At 40.6% G+C, this 22,353-nt stretch overlaps 1 protein-coding gene across 1 annotated transcript in view; it reads right to left on the minus strand.

Moving 5' to 3' along the window:
- The window catches only part of strbp (spermatid perinuclear RNA binding protein), a 95,747-nt gene extending 85,043 nt beyond the window's left edge, over positions 1-10,704 (minus strand). Inside the window, exon 1 of the mRNA XM_085359717.1 lies at positions 10,482-10,704. The gene's annotated coding sequence lies outside the window, so the exon portion shown is untranslated. The remainder of the gene's footprint in view (positions 1-10,481) is intronic.
- Positions 10,705-22,353: the final 11,649 nt, after the last annotated feature.

Genomic DNA, 22,353 nt, shown 5'->3' on the forward strand with positions numbered 1-22,353 from the left:
ATAGTGGTGGTAGACAAACAGAAGAAGACGGCCGTAGTGATCGATGTAGCGGTTCCGAATGACAGCAATATCAGGAAGAAGGAACACGAGAAGCTGGAGAAATACCAAGGGCTCAGAGAAGAGCTCGAGAGGATGTGGAGGGTGAAGGTAACGGTGGTCCCCGTGGTAATCGGGGCACTAGGTGCGGTGACTCCCAAGCTAGGCGAGTGGCTCCAGCAGATCCCGGGAATAACATCGGAGATCTCTGTCCAGAAGAGCGCAGTCCTGGGAACAGCTAAGATACTGCGCAGGACCCTCAAGCTCCCAGGCCTCTGGTAGAGGACCCGAGCTTGATGGATAAACCGCCCGCAGGGGTGTGCTGGGTGTTTTATATATATTTAAATATATATATATTGAAAGGCTTTACAAAGTCACTATACGTGCTGAACTGGTACTCAGATAATTGTATCAGTTGTATCTGCCTTACATGGGGACCAGTTCAGAAATTAAACTTGCACTGGAATATTAATTTGACAGTAACAAGTGGACATACACATATTCTTTTTTAAAAAAAAATATATAATCTTAATGTGCATGTCAGCATGAGCTACTTTGTGCGTACAGAAGAGAACAGAATCTCATAAATCCTACTTTCTTACGATGAGCATATGTAAAAATCTAAATCTGTCATGGCCCACGCAGTATCTCACTGATAATCTCCATTACCAATTACAGGGTGATATGCTACAGCTTAACATGAAAGCAGCAATTAATCTGCTAACACCGGTCAGTGGATCACTGCTGTTGAGAGAAAATATTGCTTATGGGGATGCAACTGCATGCACAACACAGCCAATGTATTCCGGTCAATTATTTTTAACTGAGCTATAATCTTCACTCATTTTTTGTGAGATGAACGTCAAATGTAGTTTTGACTGTTTCATGATCCCAGGACTTTTTTCTTCTCACAGTAGCACAAATAAAAGCCTTAGACAGCCCCAGTGGAGACAGACTCGCCTACAGTTTCTTTTTCTCAGAGCTTTATTACTTATTATTTTCTGTTACGTTTTATAACGGGAAGGAGAAGGAGATAGGAAGGGTGTCTCATTTCCCTGAAAACAAGTGCTTCTTTAGACAGAAATAGCAAGATTTTACTTTTTTGAGATTGTAGACAGGTGTCAGTGCAGACAGAGTGGGATCACTAACAACTAGCACAACACAAGCAGCTACAAACCTTCAAGAACTGACAATATTTTTCATGTTTGCTACAAAAACAATCTTTCATCTGCTCTTTCTGAGGTACAAAATTTTTTTTTAAAAAAGACAAGAGCCTTAAAAGTGACAGACAAAGCGCACAAGGACAGGATATCACAACTGTGATGAGCAAACAGCTCTACAGTTTTTAATAAACAGAGTATTCTGGTAATCAGGTCAGTTATTTATCTTGCAAAAAAAGTGGAATAATGAGAAAATATTAAAGATTTCTTTGACAATCTCTTTGTCATAAAAGTTGACTGAATAAACCTGGGGGTTTTTGGAGCAGAAAAAAGCAATGAATGTCACCTTGGTCTCTGGGGAAATGTGAATGCCATGGGGCCTTGGGTTTTGTGGTTATAACTTATTGATCACAAAGCAAAGTACAAGTCTAACCTCCCAGCTTTTTCCTATATGGATCCAAAGAGCACAATCTTTGTTTTTTTACCTGCATTTGTGAAGTAGCACATCTCAATCAACCTACTGGAATTTGCTCTTTTTATGCCAACTTTTTTGTGAATACAGTTTTGTACAGCCGTTCACATTTCACAATACTTAGGTCACTTTTGCAAAACTCTTCACACAATTCTCCTAACTGACCTTCAGCTTGGCAAAGCAGTTCATTTCACATTCAAAATGCACTACAACTACCAAAACACTTTATTCAGGTCTCAAATAAACTCATTCTTCCAGAACACTAGCAAAGGTTGACAGTCGACAAACACACTTTGTCACCCACCAAACAATGACCTAAAAAACACTAACAACATGTAGCATTACACAGTGTTTTCTTGTGTAAAACAAGGACACATCTCTCTTTATAATTTCAATATATGTTACTGGAATGAATCAGACATCATGCAGAATTCGTTAATATTTGTTTATGTATTTTTATTTTTTTGCACTAAGTAATCCCAAAATACAAGAATTTGTATACACACCATCCACTGATACACATACAATAGTAATGCTAATCTACTCGGTCTTCTCCATTTGGCCGCAGGTTCTCATCCACATCACATCTTATGTCATCTAGGCCAATACACCTAGGAAATAATCTTCTGGCATGCCAGAATTGAAAGAGTTGAAAAATTGAAGGAGTAACACCTGTGTAGATGTTCATCTACAATGAGAATCAGCTGTGGCTGGTTAAACTGCATTTTTAGATTTAAAATATGTTTCACTAAAATATTGCTGTTGGATTTTGCTGTCTTTTTAAGTTTTGCATTGTGTTATTGTTTTGGCCATAAGTTTAACAGTTTTGAAAACAGTATGTAAGTACATGCAAAATGTCCTGTACGTACAAAGATTTTTGGCAGTTGTTGTGTCTGAGTGAGAAAATAATTCATGAAATTTGAGAGATGTAGTCATTGAATGCATTTTGTGCCAAAACAATGATAACTGGTCCTCAGTTTAGCCCACATAGACTTCTGTTGTGCTCACTGTGTGAGGAGTTTTGCAAAAGTGATCTAAGTATTGAGAAATGTGTCCTAGCGTCTGTAAAAAACTGTAAATGAATGATAACCTTTTGGGGAGGATCTACTGCTACAAAATATATTGAAGGTTTGCAACCCTAGCACCCATTCTGGCCTTTTTTGGAGCAAACAGAGGAAAGCACCTTTCTCTATGGCACTTGGATCAAATTAACCAAATTATTGAACCAGCTCGGATTCTGCCTGGCAACTTTCCAGCGTCAGTCCAAACATGTCCTGTTTGGTCTGAATAAATAGCTCCATCTTCCTGGAAGTCAGAACGAGGGCAAGCTATGGTTTCCCTGATCTAAGCTCTTTTTGACACAGTAAGCAGAGCTGGGACATGAGAAGGGGACAGGCAGGGTTGTGTATGTGTGTGTGTGTGTGTGTGTGTGTGTGTGTGTGTGTGTGTGTGTGTGTGTGTGTGTGTGTGGGTGGGTGCAAGGATGTGTGCACACTTTTGAATGAGTGTATTAGAGGACAAAACAGTAAAAGAGTGAGATGAAGGAGCAGGAATTAGTTTAGTTGCCTCTACTTTACCTAAACTGGTTATCAGCATGTGCTCTGTAAACATCATATGCTTGTGTGCGCCTGTGCATAAACAACTGCATACGAGGGAGAGCTGCCAGTGATTGGCAGTATCCGAGTGATAGAGCAGGCGGGCATCCAAACTGTTAAACAAAGGATAATACATTTACTCCTTCAGTAAATGTGGTGTTGCAACACCTACTAACAAACCCAACCATTCAATGAAAAAGTACATTCTTAAACCTGCACCATCTTCTGCCACTATCTCCCCTTTCCTGGTAAATCCAGCACCACCTATGCAAGTAATGCAGAATATGCAGAAATGTAGTGGACTTCTGAAAGCTTCCATCTTACACCAAATACAGTGTGATATTTTAAAAGTGGAGCAACACACTGTTCTGATATTTTTTCCCCACCATTTTGACAAATGTTAGTCTAGCGCATTAGTAAAAGGAGAAGGTTTATATTTATTGTTCATATCCAATGTGCTGTTTGCCCGTTGTAAATGGAACAGCAAACGCCCAAGCGCTTGGGTCCAGCACAGGAAGACAGCCCAGATATCCAACAATTCACAAAGAGACAGGCAAGGATCCAAAAATCCAACAAACAAAATTTACAGGAATAAGCCAAAGATAGTGATCAAACATCTGGCAAGAGATCATACCAAAAAAAAGACAAAGACACAAGAAAATGCTAGTAAGCTTGACACAATGCTTTGATAATCTAGGAGGGAACAAATTAAAGGAATGGCTATATATTGGTGGGAATTGATAAATTGAATTGATAAAAGGTTATCACAATAATTAAGACATTATATGGATGATCATTTTCTGAAGGAAATAGTTAATACTTTCCCAACACTTATCTGGACTTTATCTCAATTTGTAGAACAAGGGTTGTGTAAATGCCACACTAAGTGGTTTACAATATATGGATGCAAACAATTTAGCTCTTCTTGGAAATGCCACTGCAAATAATTCATTCATTATTTAATATACAATTGACTAAAATCATAATGTAACCACAACAGGCCATTTTTTAGATAGACTCACTGTTATTTCTACAGACTCAACAATGAATCATATAATGAAGGCTGCCTTTGTGTCGTTATAAAGCAGCCACGAAACCCCCCCGAAATAAAACAAAGTTCACGTTAACAGTAACTTGAAATCCCATCCTCTGAAACACTAATTTCAGCTTCAGTGTCCCTGTACAGCGGTGGTACAGCGCTATGGTGCAGTAAACCTTACATGGCCATCTCTTGCACTGTTTCTGTCTTTCCTGGTTCTCTCTCCGCCTCTGTGTGTTTTCTCTCTTTGTCTCCGTATCTCGTATCCGGTGTCTCTGTCACCCAGAACTATTCCTGGATTCCTGAGGTGAAGGAAGCAGGAATGGCTGATGTGGCTGTTGGCAGTAGCATTTTTTTGTGTCTCTTTTCTGTCTGCACACTTTTTATAAAACACACGCAGAGACAATATTCTTGCGTTGATGACTTTGTTCCTTTACCAAGTGGGGAAGATGTTTCCTTGTGTTTGTGAGACAAAAGCCTTTCTTGTTAATGCACATGGGTGTGTTTGCATGTGTACATTTGCATATGTGTGGCACACGACACAGCTGAAACTGAGATATGGTCAGGCGGATGGATCGGAGTTAGCAGGTTCTTTATTATTGTGTATGGAGGAATATTCAAAACAGTAGCACACTCTCATGTTATCTGCCCTTTGCACAGTCTCACCTGCACTACAGCACCTCTGGGACTGTCCTCAACTCCCTGTTGTGCTTACTGGAACCTTGGCAGCCAGCTTCCATATCAGCCAATTAGGAAAGCTTTTACTAAAGCTCTGGCCAATTGAATTAAAGCTACATTTCCTTGCCAGATGAGACTCTAAATGTGCTGCTGTATGCTAGAATCTGAGAACTGGTGGAAAGACTCCTGTTTCACTGATAGGCAGTGGGCACCAAAACACACTCAAATGCTGCAGAGGTAGCAGCAGGAGAGAGAGACGTCCCGTGACATTGCTGTGTCTCCTCTTATTACTGAGTGAGTGTTACTGAGATTCCAAACTGTTTAAACTGAGCACATAACATAAAGCACACCAGAGCCCAAGCTGCTGAAGGACCATGACGCCATTCCCAGGCGTACATAAAACAGATGCAGAAGAAAGAGAGCTGAACCGAGGGACACATTTAGAGGTGACAGGAATCAGGCAAGTGGAGTGAATACACAAGGAACAGACAAGCTACAATATGATAAAGCCAATAAACCTACATCTCAGGCAAATGGCTATTCTCGCCTTCAAAACTCTCTCAAACAACCTGGTTAAAATATGTCGTCATATAAGCTTGTCAGTATTGACAGTAATACTGACAACACTATTTTAGTAAGTGTCTTGATTCATGCTCAATCATCATCAGGTTGATTCTGTTCATATGGACTTTTTAATGACAAGGCCATACACTGTCATTCATACAACGCTGACCTAACAACAACACAAACTGAAGGAATTAGATAAAAGATAAGCTTTTGCCTCTGACATTTGAATGAAAAATCACAAAAATTAGTTTTGCTATGTTGGCGATATAATATGAATCCTTAACAAGTTCAGAAAGTCAAAATGTTGTGAATAAACACACGAAAGCAAGGTCCAAAATGATAATTAACTTAAAAAATCCTACATAAACAACATGTACAGTATAACCGCTCATACCAAATGGTATCATCTAAGGGCTCCAGTCCTTAGGGTTCCAGTTGTTTATTTGATAATGAGAGGCACACAGGTCAGTAGAAACTGATATCAGTTGCATCTATGATCATTCATATTTTAATTTAATGCACTTTTACTTTGTTCAGTAATTTTGATTTTGGTTTGATTGCTTTTTGGATGAATGAATGAATGAATGAATGAATTGATTTTTGATGAAATCATCATCATTTAATGTATCTGACAATGGAAAATGATTCACAGATTGGTCCACTCAGACATCTCAATTGCTGACTATGTGGAGATCTCTGAGGATCTAGCTTCAGTTCATATAAAAATTAAAAAACAAACGTTAAAAACTGCAATCTTTAAAATACTCTTGAACCTGGAATTTCTCTTTATCTCTGTAAATATAACAATTTCTCTTGTGACAACCTCAGAAGCTCTATAGGGATGTCAATTTATGATTATGCGTTACAAAAGTAAAACTTAGTGTGGATGTTGGAAAAAAAAACAAAATGGTCTTTGACAGTGTGGAATATATTTAGAAAAAAGAACCTGTCAAAAACCACTATTTTATGGTTTATGGCTGATATTAAATTGTCACTCTGCTGTGTCTCTATTTGTCTTTGCTATGTGTGCTCAGTCTATCTACTAGTGTTGCCAGTTCTCTATGTGTCCTTAATCTGGGTATCTGGTCCCAAGTAAGTTCCATTAGTGGAAATTAAATCCATTTTCAAATCCACTGAAGCAATCCAAATCCACTGGGTGCGCTTCAATCGCCTTCCAGATTCTAGGGAAATCAAACACCAAGGGCTAAATGGTAAAACGCCCTACTTTAAATAAAAAAAAACACGGGGTTTATGTCTCAGGAATGTGAAATATAGGCATATCAATAGCGATAGTATAGTGGAAATTTCCATTTTAGGGCCATAATGTCACCTGAGCTAAATATATTCATATATATATGAATATATGTATATATATATATATTAGGGGTGCAACGATATTCGTATCGATATTGAACCGTTCGATACAGTGCTTTCGGTTCGGTACGCATGTGTATCGAACAATACAACATTTGTAATTTATTTTATCAACTTTCCTTCTGACGATGCTGTCTGTGTTGAGCGCTCAGTGAATCTGCGTTCGACTACTCTGCCTAGGCTGCACTGTCGAGCGCAGATCCACTGAGCGCTCAACACAGACAGCATAGTCAGGAGGAAGAGCGCAGGGCAAGCTAGCAAGACAGAAGTTAAGCTCTCCTTGCAACATGGACCTCCCCCACCCTCATTCAGATCTGGCGTTTGGAATTATTTTGGTTTTCATGTGACGTATGACCCTGAAGGTAAGCGAGTCATGGACTAAAGTAAAACAGTATGTTGGATGTGCCATGCAATGCTCAATTACATGGGTGGGAACTAGTGTGTTAGCGCAGTTAGCTCGTTAAAGTGTTGGCCGTCTAGCCCCATGCACGGGGCGATCGGCGGTAGCTCGTTAACGGAGATTTGCCGTGTTGTGGCGTTAAGGTCATTTCAACGAGATTAACCTGAAAGCACTAGTGGGAACACAACGAATATGACAGCACATTTACGCCGACATCATCCTAGTGCAAAGACAAAAACAACTAACTAACTTTAGCCGAGTCATTTGGACAGCTGTTAGCACATGATTCTCCTTATGCTGCTGAGAATATAGCCCAGAAGAAGCGGATAGTATAGCTTTTATTTTGGAAAGAGACATTTCTCTGTAATAAACTCTCTTTTCCAAAGATGAGTGATTCCTCAATCAGATACAGGGCTTGCAATATCGCTAGCCCGACGTCCTGGAGCTAGCGATTTTTTCAGTCGGGCTACCAAAATCTATCTCTTCCCTGCCCGTCGGGCTATTGTAGGAAGGAAAAATATATGGCAATGCTTTTGCATTCTTTCAGAAATGTAGCTGGGTAATTATGTCATTGGCATCGGTGAGCCACTGTCAATATGTGACATATTGAAATCGCGTTTGAATTTGCGCTTGTTTTTTTGCTTTCACTTTGCAATCGTGCGAACTGTGTATAGAGAGCGACAGCACTGATCTGTGAGTGATGATAATTTGTGCACCAATTCCTCTGACATCGTCTTATTAATCGTTAGCTTACTACGCAAACATGATAAGTGAAATCTCCCGCAGCTTAAACATGTGAGAGGTTGATCGCGCAGAGAATCGCTGAGCTTATGTGAGTGAGTGTGTAAAAGCATTTCAGTTCTGCTGAGCCAAATAAGACAGGTCAGGGTGAAGAAGTGACAGCCAAAGAAAAGCTTACCACAAAACGGAGAAGTTATGACAAATCAGACTATAAGGCAAAAAGAAAGTGCAGCTTTATGGTTTCATGGACAAAAGAATTTCTGTGGCTGCAATATGACGAGCTAAATAACCAGGGCTGCACATAAGTGGTCCGCAGGTGCGCATTCGCTGTCAAAATAAAAAACACGCACAAGGGTTAGGGTTAAATTTAAAAACTGTACTTTTAAGTTAAAATATATATTTATAATTTTAATAAATGACAAATTAAAAAGGCATGAACGTTTTTTTTGTATCGAAAAAATATCGAACCGTGACACCAAAGTATCGAACCGAACCGAACCGTGAATTTTGTGTATCGTTGCACCCCTAATATATATATATATGTCTAGATTCAAAGTTGAAACATCTATGCCTGTTTCATCTTTGAAACCCCCCACCCCCACAAAAAATGCTTTAAAAAAAGTCTGAGATGTCAAGGGGGAATTATGAAGAAAAGGGGAATCAGGGAAATCTGGATTATCAAAAAAGGAACAGCAAGGGAAAACAATGCTTAAAAGAAGGAGGAGGAAACAAAGACAGACTGTGCAGGGTGATCATACAATAACAGCTCACTCTTTCCCTCCTTCTCATCCTTTTATCTTGTCAATACTCAGAGTTCACTGCAAAGTCAATGCTTGGGCGAAGGAGTCCACGAAAGTGCTGGAGGGGCCTGGAGCGCACGCATGCACACACACAGACACAAGCATACGCACACTTTTTCAGCCTAACCTATGTAATGCTCACTTTGTAGGGCTGCAGGCAGATATTTGTCCACTGCAGTAAATAGCCGTGTACGACCACACAAATAAAGAAGTAAGGATGTAATAATCCTGTCTCCCCCTCTCTCCAACACGTTCACAAAGTCTACTGTGTGCAGTACAAGACGAGCATTATACGGCTGTAACAAGTAAGGACTAAAGAAGCCTGTGTTGCCTCTCAATAAATCAACTCCATTTAGGCGAGAGAGGCAACAAAGGCACCCCACATTTCCACATAACCAGGACAGGTGTGGCTGAGTGTGTCAGCAAGGGGCACCTCCTGCACACGAAAGCAGGTTGGAGAAGGGTGGAGCAAATAAAAATAACCTCAAGGCAACAGGCCATTAGTCAAGCATGAGGACCACCAGACACAAAGAAACGATAAGACAAATGAGAAGCACTGGAGAATAGCAGAGAGCAAAAGCAGCTCAATTCACCAGTCAATAAAAAGAGAAACAAACTATCTGCACATAACGAAAAAAAAATTAACAAGAGGAGAAATATTGCAGCATCAGACGAAACAAGTTAGAAAGTTCTGCGTGGTACTGCATGCTGGTAGGTGTGAAGACCTTTGAACGCTGACAAGCTGACACGCCTGCTGTGGTCTTTCGAGTTGTTCCAACACCGGGAAATGAGGCGCACGTTTACGGTTTAATGCGTGGGGTTTTTTGTTGTTGTTTTTTTGGTATGCCAACAAACTGGTTGAGCAAGACGGGAGAGCAGTTCAGCATTTTCTTCCTCTCTGTCACTCGCTCGATGACGGGCATGCACGCACACGTATAGACACACTCGCGTAATAGGACACATATACACACACAAAACAGGAGGTATATGTATGTAAGGAAGTAGCCAGTTAACCTCAGTGATGAAACTTTGATCACTTACTTTTGGTTCCCTAAATCTATGCCCCCGTGAAGGCTAAAGGTGCATTTAAAAAAAAGGAAGTAGTTAAGTAACATAGCAATTTTAAAAAAATGCATTTAACACTTCAGGAAGACTTACCCCAAAAACCGCAGAAGAAGGGTTTGATAAAATATTACAGCTAAACAATTGAGACCTTTGTGCCAACGGTATAGCCTACATATCTTACAGTCAAGTGCGGAAGTGGGCTATCAGACACCTGCTATAAAAGATGAACTACAGTCGACCGACACCATCTGGCTTCATTGTCTTATTCTTCAAAGAACGGTTAATTTTTGAGACTCAAACATGTCTGACTGAAAACGTAACACGCTCAGTAACAGTAACATTAATAAAGTTTATAGTGTACGTAGTTCCTCTTTTTGCTTTTTTGACAAGGAAAAGCGAAAGCAAAATAAAAATAAAAATAAATAAATTATTTAATGCCAGTTAACTTAACCACAACCAACCGACAGGGAGAGATAAATTGTTCAAACTCTTGCTACTAGATTCTCAACTCTGCCTGGACGGCGCGCCGTAGAAAACATCAAGAAAATACTTACGAGGTTGGCAAATGGGCTGCTGGGAGTCCGTCAATGACTCAAAAAACCCCACAAAAATATATATCCGAGCAAAGACAAAACAAACCCGATAAACAAAGCTCAGTCCAACACGTGAGCGAGACGAGCTGTCACCGTCCACTCGCGACGAAGAGAATAAAAAAAAATCACGAGCGCCTTGACAACCTGGGCAGCGAGCGAGCGCGAGCCCGGAGCCGCCTGCTGGTCTATCCCGCCTCGCAAGACACGAGAGCGGAGCCAAAGAGAGGGAGAAATCTCCGGAGATGAATGGCGGGAGTGCGCAGGCGCGGACGAGGGGGGGTCGACTCATTCCGCTGGAGTCGGGCTGTGAAGAAGGCAAGTGCAGAAGTGCCGCATGTATGTAATCTATAGCCTACTACTAGCTCTCCGTACCAGGAAGGGATTTTAGAGGGGGGAAAAAAATACGTGACAGCGTAAACAGCCGCTGATATATGGCGATAAAGCTATTCCTCAACCCATATGCAGACACACATAGCCTATATATACATTTACACACACAAAGAGAAAAAGACAAGATACGAGCTTCTAACTGAGCTTTTTCATTAATGTATAGCCTGTGCAGCTAATGACATTACTTTGAGAGGTTAGGCAAGAATTCACCGCAGATTCATTTATATTTACTAAATCTAATATATGTGATATCTAATCTGAGGCTTGTAAAAAAGAAAAGTCGATTGTGTCCATTAACACAATCAATTTTAAATAAAACAGAAAATCAGATGTAAGATGCTGAGTAAACAAGTCAGCATGAAAGAAAAAGTACGAGTGCTTGTTTAGTGATTTCTTTTTGTAGTTGAAAGCATTAAATACGACTTTACTGCCAAAACAACAGAGTCAAAAAAAAAAAACTGAGCAAAGAAACTGATTTAAAAAGCATATGAGGAGCTATAGCCTATCTTCTCCAGGGCTCCCTCTCCATCCACGAGAGGCATTAGCTACTCTCTCTCTCTCCCCCCAGACAGTCTTATAAATAATTCAGCAAAAAAAGCTTATGCCTCTGCCTGGCTGCATGCAGCACCAAAAAGCCTCTCACGCTCCCCGGTGCCACAGCGTCAGTCTATGCTGGCGTTACCAATTAAGCTAAAATAAATCTAGAAGCAAAATAAAGTTCAATCAACATTCTTGTTTCGCAAATGGCTGTGGAAGATCAGCCAGATCAGCCGGGGATTACGAGGCTGCTGTCAACTATCAATAGCCTCATGTGCCTGGAAGAGACAAGGGGGAGAGGGGAAAAAGAGGAGCTGGAGGAGGGGGGGGCTGAGTTTCAATGCGTAGACGGTGCAGGGCAACCGAGGATGCTGTTTGTCCTGTCCGCGGATCTGATCGGAGGAGAGCAGAGAGTCAACCCGCAAGCGACAACAAATGAATCCAAGACATCCCGTCCCAAAGCTGCGCATCTGAATTGCTTCATGCGGAGCTGGTGAGGGGAGATGAAGGGAGTGAAGGGGGAGTGTAAAGCCAGGACAAAAAGCAATTTACCTGCACACTGCTCCCGTTCAGCCTGCCGTTATTACTTCCCCACTCAGTGTGGCTTTCAGGGCTGCCGCTCACTCAGAGCTGCCCGCCGCTGAACGGGAATTTAGACGACGGGATTTGTTCACGTGGCCCCGTTCGGTGCTCCTAATTGGCGGAGCTCCTGGAGCTGCTGCTCCATTCGCACCTGTGCAGCAAACGGTGCAGCCGACAGCGGTTCACGGAAGAGAGGCAGGTGCAGGAGAGGAGAGAGAGAAGGGAAGCAGTCTGGCAAAAGGTACAACCTCTCGTAACAGTCTAATGCAACTCTTCCTCCTTGTTTTGTTTAATTTAAATAGATTCAATTTTATTTATGTAGCGCCAAATCACAACAACAGCTTTATATTGTAAAGAAAGTACACCAACAAACATGCAGAGAAAACCCCAACAGCCAGACGACCCCCACTGAGCAAGCATAAGGCAACAATGGTAAGGGTTGGGGTGTTGGGTGGAAGAAAGGATAAAGAGACACTAAGTTTAATTAAACTCCCTGAATAAGTCGGTCACATAACTAACAGCTGAAGCATACTACAGACAAATATTTTAGTTTTTTTTAGCTTTCTTTTGCAGTGTTGGCTCAATATGAGATATGAGATACATCTGTTACACATCTGCACAGCAGAAGAATTTCCGTGGCTGTCGTTTGAGCAACTTGGCCTTATCCACATCCATGAGCACATGAAATCCTAACAGGGCCACATATAGCTAACAGTAGTGTATTTACAGCAATGCATGAGTGCATTTGATTTACAGTAATTGGTGCCTAGTGTAGCCCACAGGTGCTTCTGCCACATGCATAACAACGCACAACATATTTGCAATATGCTATGCATTAAATACTGTATTTCTGCTTGAGACTTCTAAACAAGGCTGCAGCAAACCTCAGTATGTACAGCCAAACCTTTATTCCTTTAACACATGCACACACAATACACGCGCACCATACACACGCTGTTATTCATCTACCTACCTAGGCCACAGCATAGTAGCAGTCAATGGTGCGGGAGTATTTTTAGATCTTATGTGGGTTGCAGATGCTGCTGTACTCAACCGGGTCATAGCAAACAGAAATCTGTTTTCACTGTAACATTCAGTGCCTTTTGATTTCCTGTCAGATTTCCCCATCCTGTCAACATGTGCTTTGCCTTCCATCTTCTTCTTGTGCAAAGATCTGTATTACCACTTTCACCTGAGCACACCTGTCTGAATGTGGTCATAAGTCGTAATCTGTTAAAAAAAAATCTGTAATTTTCAGTTTTCTTCACAGCTACTGGCAGATTGGCCTCCAGGCTGTTGGCAATAATGTACCTCTGTGTTCTCCCCCCCCACTCAGTTTTGGCCTGAATTAAAAGCATGTTGGGTTTTTTAGGGCAACATAGGGCATTTATAATTGACTGTGATAAATCTGGCTATGTTGCAGTTCCAACTGCAGATAATTCACAGTGAATCATCTTACAAGCTTGTGTAAATCTTCAAGACATTTCAAAATTCAAGCCGCTGAAGTCGGTTTTATAACACACCTTGATGTAGGTTGGAATAACTAGTTGTCACGGCATCCTTGAACACTACTCATGTTTCCAGACTGGAGGGGTTCCCTTGGTTTTTGGAGTCAGGGGGTGGAGAGTTATTATCTGGGAGAACAAAAGCTGAAGAGCAGAGAACGCAGCAGTCTTCGCCTCCTTGTGTTTCCGTCTATCCTTTCCTTCATCCGCCCCCATCATCTCTCCACCTCCCCCCCCCCCCCCCCCCCCCCCGCCCCCCAACACATCACCACAAACGCCTGCCATCTGACACCCCTCTAAGGAGTTCTTTAGTTGTCTTCTAAACACACAGGCACACACAGACACACATATGAATTGCTGGTAGTGAAGATGAGCTCCTATGTTCTCAATCCAAGGCAGCAAACTGGGCCAAATGGCACAGAGAGAAACAGACGGAAGGACAGACAGAGAGACACTCTCTTTCAGTGCTTTAATCGAGCCTATGTGCACCTCAAAAAAGAGGGGAAAGATTGAGAGGGACTTGGTGTTTGTGGACCATATAGTGAAGGTCACAGCATGTGTGCACAAACCGTTGGTCATTTGGTTCAATGCCACATGGCTGTCTGACCACAAGCTGGACACAGGGAGCTGTGTGTGTGCGCGAGGAGCCTTGCTGGGGCCGGACAGAACTTCGACGGGTAGCAGATGGTGGTGCCAGCGTGGGATGGACATGAGAGCAAGGTGGACTCACACACATGGATGAACACAGGCGGCCCTGCCTGTGGTTAGACAGCCAGTGTTGCCAGGAAGCGTTTCAATAAATGCTAATCTGACTATCATACTCCACCACCCTTTGTGACTGTTAACAAACATGTAGAGTTTTATCATTCCTGTGTCCTAATTACTTCTGATCATTATGCAGACCACACTTCTAATTTTTGCTTTCTAATTAAAAAAGTTACCTCAGCGTATTACCGAAGAGATGACATGTCACCGTTAACAAAGAAATAATCAGCGTTGATAAAAGAAGGCTGTTTAATGCAGCACAATAGTCAGGCAGCCGGTAAGATGTCTGTGAAACCCTAATTTGTTTAAATATAGGATGAGTTTCACAATTAAAACAAAACCCTTTTGTCAAAACTGATGCACATTATACACACAGACAAACTTATTCAAAGCACAAACATACAGCTCCCCGGGCGCACACATATAAAAACATCTTCATGGGACTAAGGCTGAGCAGCTGTCTGGGGAGTGCGGGACATCTCTATTGTTGGAGTGTGATGGATGAGATGGGAGATTTGAATGCAGAGCTGAAGACTATAGACCGAGAGGCAAATTTCCTCTGCCTATAACGTGTACCTTCATTACTGCAGTCAATGGAAAAAGATGTTTTTCCTTTTTCCATCTCTCCTAAGGTGAGCACAAAGGCTGTTAAATTAGGGTCACACAGAATGAGCAGATGATGACATGACACTTCGACAACACTGGTGTTGTGTGAGGGAGATGGATTTATTTTGAGTTCATGTGCTTCGGTGCAGTTGTTTCCTATATGCATGAAAACATGTCTGGCTAGCTTTGTGAGGCAAACATGTTTGACCTTCCCTCTCCACTTACAATGTTGTAATAATTGCAAACAACGCACTTATCCTCAACCATAATCCCAATCCTAAACTTAGATCTGAAATTAAACCCCAAGTCTTAACCTCAAACTCTCAAAGCTCTTTGAAATAGTGTCAGCTAAAATGACTTTACTTTTCCAAAATGTCTACAACTCAGTGCTCACAAAAGAGGCCATGCAAATTCACCCACAGACACAAACACACAGTGTGGCTTGTGGGTAAAATAACGTGTGAACATCTGTTGCCAGTGACAGGCAATGGTAAGGTGAGATCGTGCTCTTGCCCCCACCCGAAACCTCACACATACAACCAATAAAGACACACACACTCACCCCGTCTCACACACACATACAGTAAAGCCTGTTATCCTGTGTGCAGCTCAAGCCTTTGGCTGTCAGATTTGATCTCAGTCTCTCTGTGCTGGTGGTGACAGAATGACATACACGCTCATCAAAAGGGTTGATACTCTCCTTTGTTTGCCTTAATACTGCAGGACCTGCTCACCTAAACAACAACCTGTGCAAAACTTTGTTTTCCATGCTGTAACTGGAATGGAATAGTCTTTTCACAAGTTTACTAAGAAATAAAACATGAGTAGGGTATAGTCACATTATTTTCTTGGCCCATGTGTCCACCTGTGTTTGTATGTTAGGGTCTTTATCTCTTGTTTCTTACATTCAGTTTTATTTCCCTTGTCTTGTCTTCTGTGATTAGCTTCACCTGTGTTCCCTACCTGTTACCTCTTTCCTCCGCCTGTATGTATTGACCCTGTCACCTCTTTTCCTTTGTCAAGTTATCCTACATACAGTATATTGCCAAAAGTATTCACTCAGCCATCCAAATCATTGAATTCAGGTGCTTCAAGCACTTCCACGGCCACAGGTGTATAAAATCAAACACTTTGGCATGCAGACTGTTTCTACAAACACTTGTTAACAAATGGGTCACTCTCAGTGTTATGATCCAGGTGAGCATCTGGTGTTTTCTTGCTATCAGCCTGTGTCTTCCTGTGTCCACATTGTGGGCGGAGCCCAGGCTTCTCACCTGTCATCCATTAACGGCAATCATTGAGGCAATACGTACAGCCAGCAAAGTCTTGGTCTAATTGCATTGTAGCTTTTTTGTCTATACACTGTACCTAAATTGATTTCCTTGTGCCTTCAGTTTCCCCGCCACTGCACCGCTTAATTCACCTGCAGCTTAGTTCCCTGGATGCTGGTCACTTTTGCAAGATTCTCTGCATCGATTCAAACTGCCTGTTAGAAACTAAGCATCTCATTGCACTCACCAGCCTGTCCTCCTGCCCGCCGTCACTCCTGGATTCCTGGAAACACAAGATTGGAACCTCACTTGATCACAAACTTCTTGGACGCTACCTTCCCCAGAGCCCAAACCCGCAAATCCAGTATTCACCTTTCATCACTCAGCATCTAATCGTGCTGTCCCTCTGTTTCAGTGCATCCACATTAGAGACTCCCACTACCTTCTCATGTCTTGTTATCTTGTATCTCTGTGCACGCAATAAAGTTTGTTATCTTGTCGCTGTTCGCATTTGGGTCCATCTCACGTGCAGTTCCCTGGGTTCCCTTGAGCTCCCAGGAGCTCAGTGAATTCCAGCCCAGTACTGTGACAGGATGTCACTTGGGTAACAAGTCCAGTTGTGAAATTTCCTTGATATTGAATATTACACAGTCAACTGTATGTGGTGTTATAACAAAGTAGAAGTGATTGGGAATGATAGCAATCAGCCACAAAGTGGAAGGCTATGTAAAATCACAGAACAGGAGTTGGGCTCTTCAATATCATGCTCCCAAGATTGCAGGGAATAATTTGGGGATGGCCTCTTCCTGTTCCAAAATGACTGCACACCAGTGCACAAAGCAAGGTCCATAAAGACCTGGATGAGCAAGTTTGGTATGGAAGAACTTGACTGGCCTGCACAGAGTCCTGTCCTCAACACCTTTGGGAAGCTGTTTTACCTGAGAAGGGTGGGTCGACATCATATCAAACACAATGGATTAAGAATGGGATAGCACTCAAAGTCATGTGAATTTTTTGAGTATTCGTGTAAAAGAATAATTTTGGCAATATTGTTTAGCTGTGTGCTGGCTAGTGGTTTCCAGATAACACTTCTAATTAAATTTTTAATTTGTAATATTATGTTACTGATATTTGATTTTTTTTGATACAACAGATGATTTGTCGAGCACTTTAATTTTAGGGCATCTCATTTTCAATAAGAGAGCACAAATGAATGGAAAATAACTTGAAATAGATTGAGAAAAGTATACTTGCATGTTATCAAACTATAGGAATTCTTTAGGCTTTTAACTAGAAAGAAGAAATGTTTGTGCAGATTCTCATTCATTTATGGCATGCTAGTCTTAAGAGCTTCAAAAAAGACAAGCTTTTTTAAATTTGTTGTTGGTTTTTAGAACTGAAGAAGTCTCTTGGATAAGAGGGGAAACATCATCACAAAGTTAAAGAAGTCCACTTGCCTTTTTAAAGTTATTAAGACCAATTAGCAGAAATTAGGAAAGGACACAAACATATGCACAGGTGCGTGAATATACACACCTGCTCATGCACATCTGCCCAAATACAGGGGCTGGTGAAATTTCAAAACTGGAAACACACAAAATCTGAATGAACAGACTTCACATTGATGGGTAGATGATGCAAAGCAGTGAAACCAAGAAGTCACTGTTGTATCAGGCTCATATTAACAAGCCTCAAGACACCCCATCAAATGTTCAATGACTTTGCACTTCCATTCAAACTGTGAAGTAGACACATTAATGAGTACGGCAACAGCGAAAGAAAGCCAGGAAGCCACCGCCATCAGCGAGAGAGGAAACTGAACGACTACTGGTACTTCTGGTTGCAGCTTTGATCTTGATCTTGTCAAAGATTGTAAGGTCAGTGAGGGGCATCATCACGGTTTTTTCAATGTCTGCTTCATAAGTTGAGCCATCTCAAACACACTGTTTTATCCCAGTGAGCATAAACTGTATTTTATGTTTTAATTCAGACGTAAGAATATTCGTTTTTCCTTAGAAGTGATGAATGTTTACTATAAATTCAAGCCACATGTAATGCCAGCTGCATCAGATAATAGTTCAGCAAAATATTCACATGTTGGTGCCATATGGACTCAGCATAACGCATTCTTTAAAACAGTGCCACGTAAAAATGCACGAGTTAATTATAGTGGTGATACTAGTGATGCTTCCAATCCAGGTGAGGAAACACTCTGAAATCAGTTTAATATCTGTCTCTAACTATATGGAAATAATGCACTATAATTGAATACAGTATGTTAATTTGATCATGTCTAAATCAGTTGTGGATAGTGGTCTATTTAAAGTAAAGTTTTAGTAGTCTATATGACCAATGGACACTTTATTAGATACAGTTTCCTAGTGCTGAGTTGGATGCTTTTCTTTGCATCTAGAATTGCCTTAATTCTTTGTTGCATGGACACGGTGCTGGAAAATTTTTTAAGAGATCTTTACCCATGCTTTCATGTTGTGTACACCACAATCAGATGTACACTACAACAACCAAATGTCACAGCAGAACAAAACTCATAAAATCAGGCCATGTTTTCCTAGTCTTGTGTCTAGATAGTCCTAAGTGTTTGGACCCAGCTGGACTTCCCATTCTTGGATCTCTCTTGAATGAGAGGGTGAAACATTTTTTATGAAACTGCACTCTATGAGTAGAGATGTTTATCTGGGAAAATCAGTAGATTAGCATTTTCTGAAATACTCAGACCAGCCTGTCCAGTAATAATAACCATGCCCCATTAAAAGCCACTTAACCAAGCTTTCTTCCATATTCTGATGCTCAATTTAAACTTCAGCAGGTTAACTTGACCATGTCTAAAATCATTAACAAAGAGTTGAACAGAAAAAGTGCCTAACCGAAGATGATGCTTATCTTAAAGTATCAATATTTATACCTGTAAACTTTGAAAACAGACTGTTCTAGATTTTGAGTACTTTTATTTTGATATAGGCACAAATACTAACAAACTGATCATTTAAAAAGAAACCTTTCTAATTTGAGAAATCTCTGTCCATCGCCCCATCTGTCTGTCCTGTTATTATTCCACAACCTGGGCAATCCTCTTGAAATTTGGTGGATCTATTGCTGGGGACAGCAAAATTATGTATTCTTTTATGCACTGGCAATGATGAATTCCAAAGCATGTTTCCATTATGCCTACAAATCCCAAAGGAGTTCCAAACCTTAACCTACGTACGATTAAGTCTTAACCATACGTGAAATAGGAGTTTGATGGCATGTTAAAAAGAGAGCCATCGAGAAATTCTAACTTTTAAAAATATTTTCTCTTGGATTTCCTGTGTCAGATGATTCCAGTCACCCTTGAGTAGTTTGAGAAAGCTGCAACTCGTAGTAGTAATCTCCCTAGTGTTCCTGTTTGTGTTTCCCTCTGACTTCTTAACTGTTTTTTTTATTAATGTCTTTGTTGGCTAGTTCCTGTTTTACATTTTACTTACTTAGCTTTCTTTTGTGTCTTGTACTTCCTTTCTGTCCTTCCAGATTCCCTGATTAGTTTCATATGTTGTTAATTACTGTCACCCTCCTCACCTTTGTAATTATTATATTGTTACATTCTGTGGCTAAATACTAGAAATCTTGTTTACATACAGTTTTCATACAACACCTAAAACTGTAAGGGAGCTTTTTTTTTTAAGTATTTTTACTGAATGGGTGCTCTAAGTACTCAGTCCATCATTCTGTGGTATTTTATAACCACCTAGCCATGTCACAGTACATACCCTTGTACCTTAAGAGGTCATGTAAGAACTACCAAACACTAGACCTCTATACACAATATGTTAAGTCACTGAAATATCCCATTATTATGATTAATTATTATTCCTAACCTCATTATCCTCTAGCTAAGTGTTACAGTAATTGTGTAAGTGCTGATGCCTGATAGATGGTGTGGGTATTGGTGTGTTTAGAGCAGAATATTAAGAGTGAAGCAAATCCCTGGGACTTAGGTCCAAAGGAATTATGTATGACTGACACTGCTCTGTTTGTAATACCATCTATTGTACTCCTGCTATCTCCCTCTATTTTCCACTCATTACATCACTCTGTCAGTCTCCAGCCCTCTCATTCAAAACATTAGCATCCATTTCAGTCCTCCCACTTGCCTATTCGTGGGTCACCCTATGGATTCTGGGTAGTATGATGAAAATGAAACTAGGATATTTGCATCTTTGGGACTAATCCACTTTTAATGTGTCCCAGCCTTCTTTTGTTTACGAATCTGGCATGTTGGGTTTAAAGGTGTTAATTACAGTTCAGTTTTAGAGAGGCAGCTGTCCACTCCTCCTTAGAGAGCCCACAGCACAGAGAGACATGTGTGTGCGTGTTTGCAAATGTGCAATTAGAATCATGTGCCAAATATTATTATTTTTTTGCACAGATCTGCCACTGGGACGAACTTGATTCATGCAGGAGAGTGTGTACACAAACACATTCACAGTGACATTTTCATGCTGCTTTTCATCATCCTGCCACTGATAAAAGAATTTAATTTCCGTTGTGGAGCAGTTTATTACAATTAAGCCTTTCCTTATGGACTTTTTGTCACTTTAGTCTTTTGATTAAACACAATGCAGACCTTTGGGATTATGCCTTGAATAGAAGTTCTGAATCTAAATCATGTTTATATGAGTTTTAGTCACAGCTTTGTACAAATATCCAAGTGTTCCCTTCATTAGCATGGATTGACAGAGAAACTGCAACATTTAATCTGTAGTGGTCCATGAAAAATAGAAGAAGGAAAGAAAGATTGATAAGATGTATAGATTAATATATGGCCAATATGGAGGCTCTTTATAAAAACAAAGAACCTCCATAGTGGTTTTCATACAATGCATGAACAGGCTTCCTCTTAAGCTGGATTATGATAGTCACTTCCTGAATTATTCCTTCCACCTTTAATATCTATCTTTTTAGTCAAAGCCATCTTTTGGGGGGTCCCCCCAAATTCTGTACTTTTCATTATTGCTGCAGTGACCTGAGAAAAGATCAAAAAGTGCAGGTAGTTTTAAAACAAATTACTTTGTGGTTCTGATTTCAGTGATACACTGCAGACATACCAGCACACACAGCAGGTTTCAGATGTATGATCAAGGTATTGTTCCTATGATCTACAGAGATACAGCTTCTTTTTAATGTAACTATTTTGTGATTTTTATCAGACATAACCACAGAGAAAAAAACAAAGAGGAAAAAGATAAATAGGCAGAAGCTCCAAATCACATATTACAACCCCCCCCCAGAAAAACTGATTCATTAGCCGAGTAAACAAAGCCCAATATATCCTCTATATTAATATAACCGTAACATAGATTATCAGTAGGTTGAAATTTAACGTTTAAACTGCAGTAGCTGTCACATTAGTCACATTAGAATCAGTCGATGTATGTGGGTTATCATTAGGGAAACACTAAAGAAAAAAGTAATAAAGCAAAAAGGATAAAAATGTAACGTGGGTGTATGTAGTCAGTTTGTAAAGTTTCTTTTAAGGTGCATGACCACGTGAGTGTGCTCACCAGAGAGTGGGAGATAGAAAATAGAAAGATGACAGAGGAAGGGGAAAATCAAGACAGCTTGCCAGGAAAAAAAAATCTTGTCTGTATTATGCGCAAATGTACGTGTGCGTCTTGGGTTTTGACGTCTACCTCTGATCTGCAGGCTGAGACGAGATTCACACCTGCTGAAGATTCTCATCCCAGACACTCAGAAATCTGTCACCACCACATTTTGGTCTCTCTCTCGCTGTCAGATTTTCAGGGATCCTATTTCCACCCTTATGCTCGGTTTGCTTCCTTTCTCCAACTTTTATGTTAATTTATTTCTCACTTCTGCACTGGGTTTTAAGGCAGATTCTTTTCCCACAGAGATGTGATCTTTCTCTTTTTATAACCTCTTACACTTTTTGATCTTTCTCTCTTCTCACGCTGTTCCTTTCTCATTATTATTTCCTTCCTCGGTCTCACACTCGCCTCTCTTGTGACTCTGTCTGCTGTCCTACTGCTTTTATACATCCCATTACAATTACAGAATAATTGGAGTTGTTGTTGAAATCCTTCATGGTGCTAGAGAGAAACACCATGAAAAAAAATATTAACACATTAAAAGAAGCTCAATGTAAATATTTATAAGTAT

This window comes from Diplotaxodon limnothrissa, linkage group LG7 (genome assembly GCF_057381915.1).
Source record: "Diplotaxodon limnothrissa isolate DT_005_m linkage group LG7, D_limnothrissa_male_GT1.1, whole genome shotgun sequence".
Classification (NCBI taxonomy): Eukaryota; Metazoa; Chordata; class Actinopteri; order Cichliformes; family Cichlidae; genus Diplotaxodon; species Diplotaxodon limnothrissa.